Source organism: Staurois parvus, unplaced genomic scaffold, assembly GCF_062004578.1.
Source record: "Staurois parvus isolate SC_StPar_1 unplaced genomic scaffold, SC_StPar_1.0 ptg000226l, whole genome shotgun sequence".
In the NCBI taxonomy this organism is placed as follows: Eukaryota; Metazoa; Chordata; class Amphibia; order Anura; family Ranidae; genus Staurois; species Staurois parvus.
This window is the reverse complement of record NW_028318022.1, coordinates 518,924-522,374: the sequence shown is the minus strand read 5'-3', so window position 1 is coordinate 522,374 and position 3,451 is coordinate 518,924.

Here is a 3,451-nt window from a genome sequence, read left to right as displayed (position 1 = left end):
AGTCACTTTGGAATCTTCAAAATCTTGGCCCCAGTCCAGAACTATGAAATCTGGAGAAAACATAGCACAGCTTTCTCCATTCGCTATAAACATGCCAGAGCTTCTCAAACTGCACCTTTGAGAATTTAGTGTTCTTTTTACACAGATTTGCTAAATTCTCACCATGGTGGGGCCTTGCACTGTCATGTCAGCTTAAATCCATCCTTGTAGTGCCCCCCCCTCCTTTACCCTTGCACTTCAAGGGTTAAATGCTTGTTAGTCTAGGGGCAGAGGATCAAGGAGAAAATATTCAGCTTACTCCTTGCCTAAGTAGAGTCACTCCAGTGCTGCAACAAATTCCCCTCAGTCTGTTCTGTAAGCTTTGACTGGCTGTAGTCACACTCCGGCCTCCTAAATGTATAATACAAGGTTATTGTACATGATGACACCTAGGCTCCACCCATAGACCACAGCTTGAGCCAGGTGGAAGGGTTGTAAGGTGAGTAATTCTGCTTTTACAGTAACTCCTGGGCATAATGAGCATTTAACAGTGTGTGTGGAGAATTCACTGCAAGGGTGGATTTTATTTTGATTTTCATGGATTTGTTTTTTCATTTATATCGCTGCCATGAATCCCTGTGTTTAGGGCATTGTCTATTTTAAACCGATAGACTGCCAAGAAGCAGGAGTGAGATTCCAGGCCCAAAAATCCATATTATACATAAACACTCAGCTGGTAATCATTCCGCATTTGTGAAGTTTAAAATCAAAAAGTCTACACATAGCATGTTTTTATCACTGCTGCACTGCCTCCCTCCAGTTATTTACATCCCATAGGAAGACCGGCTGTGACAGTGGTCTCCAAACTGTGCGGCCCTTTGCTTGCCTTTCTCCAGCCCATGGACAGGAACAATAGGGCACCATTCCTTCTATTGACATCAATGATGGAGCACTATTCCTTCCCCTGATATTGGCGATTGGCACTATTCCTCCTTCTGGTACAAGGGACTCTTCCTCAGACTGGAACCAACCATGGAGCACCATTCCTCTCATTTACACGAATGATGGGACACTAGTCTGTCTCCTGATACAAAGAAATGGCACTATTTCTCCCACTAATACCAATGATGAAGCATTGTATATTGCCATTGACGCCAAATCATTTTCCACTCACACTGGTCACGTTCCGGCCCCCAGGGAGTCTGAAGGATAGTAAACTAGCCCTTTGAAAACTATGGAGACACCTGCCCTATGCAGTGGACAGATATCTTTTTAAATGTTTAAGCCCCTGCCAGACAATGAACCATAGTTAGCAATACAAAATTATTTATAAAAATCAGGATCTGTGACCACTTTTTTGTAGATGCTTGAGCCTTTTCAGGAAAGGGGTCATTAAAATATACATCGTTCAGGGAAAGTCATCCCCAAGGTACTTTAGTTGTGTGACAGAATTTCTATAGGGTTTCATATGGTTCCAGTCCTGATGAGATAGGGAACTATTACACTGGAAGTTTGATGTTTTATTTCATTGCAGCAGATTATACAAATAGCCTCCTGGGGTTGTATGTTTTAAAATGTTGAGTGTTTTTTGCTAAGGAGCCACAGATGATGAGTACATTCGCCCAATGTATATTGTGGCGTTTGTGGAAACGTATGCATGCATACAGACATATGTCCATGGATACAGACAGACTGCACCCAGGGTTGTATCTCTGTACACCTGCATATGCTTAGGCAAGTACCAGCGTACAGCCATTGATTTCTATGAGCAACTATGCACAGCACCTCTGGCTCCCAGGGGAAGATTACAGCCAAATTTTACATCATACAACCCCTAGCATCTGTAGGTATGAGAACTACACCAAGTTCTGTGTTTTGTAGGGTCAAATGTGAATCAACTACAGGCTGGTCTTGCCCCATGATGGTTTTACATTTTTATTAAGCTAAGCTACACAGGCAATGTTTGGATGTGAAGTCATACAGTATATCATCTACAACTGATTACAGAATACTGAGAACAGTGCAATGTTTCAGAACATTAGGGAAAGCACATTATAAATCACTGCAACTTACCAAGACACCACAATGTGTATTTAATGCAACCATCTGCATGTTGTGGTACACTGCTACTAAAAATAATGCACGTCTTTTAATTGTTTTGCTGCCAGGTCTGTCGTATGGATGGACGGGGGGGGGGGGGTTTACACACACACTCCCCAGTGGCCCACTTGCTTCCACATTTATTCCCGGCATTTATTCCCGGCTGTGCTTGCCCATCTCTGGTCCCGTAACTGGTATAATTGGTGCCACCGGATAGAGGGGAGGGGGCAGAGTGGACTCAACGTCTGCTTTCCTCCCCTTCTTGTTGCTGACCCAGAAGCGTCATGTAAAATGTCACTTCTGGGTCCTCATGTCCGTGTTCCTGGCCTTTATGGCCAGGAAAGAATCTAATGCAGTGCAATCTGCACTGCATTAGATTCAGTGGATCACAGGGGAGACATCCAGGGTCTTTCAGACCCTGGATGTCCCGTTAAATAAAAAATGGTCACCAAACAATCATCACATAGGGGGCTTTTTGTCCCCTATGTAATGAAAAAAAAAAGTTAAGTACATTTTTTTTATTGTAAAAAAATTAAAGTTACACTCAAGCACATAAAATCTCCCCCCAAAATTTTTCTTGAGTTTTGAGGCCCCCTACCTCCAACATACTCTTTCACGAATGTAAACACATGTGTCAGGGGTGCCTGTGCATGAAAATGTCGATTGCAAAACATGTTACATATCAATACGCAAGTTGTAGTGAGAGCAATATTTCTGGCACAGACCTTGTCCGTACCTCCAAACTGATGACCTATATGGGGCTTTTAAAGCGTTGAAAAATAAAGGGTACTGAAATTTGTTGCCATTTCACAGGTGCACACAAATTTAAGATTTGACATGTTGGGTATCTATTCACTTCATCTTTAGATTTTACAAAAAAATGGGCAACCTATTATGTTTGTGTGCCCTAAATTTAACTTTAGTGTGTGTATTACTGAAATGTTGCATTTCGTAGACCTTTGCGGTAATATTGTACGAAAAAAATTGCAACTACCACTGTTTTATTCTCTTGGGTGTCTGCTTTCAGAAAAGATATCATGTTTGGGGGGGTTTATTCAATCCTTAGGCCTAAAACAATTTTTTTAAACATGTCTGCAAAAAAAAAAGCAAAAAAAAAAGCCTTTGGCAGCAAAAAAGGTTAAAATGTCAGTTTTGGTTAGTTGGCATTCAAAATCAGTAGGTGACCTTACTATAACATGCATTATCTACATTATGCTCGTGCAGTAAAGTACCACAAATGCAGTATGTAAATTGACCCTTCCTGTAAGTCATAGTAGAACTATGTGTAGTTAATAACACTGATGTAATGTGAAATTAAAATACAACAGTATGTACTTTAAACAGCTGCTATTAGAAAATCAAAACACAAACA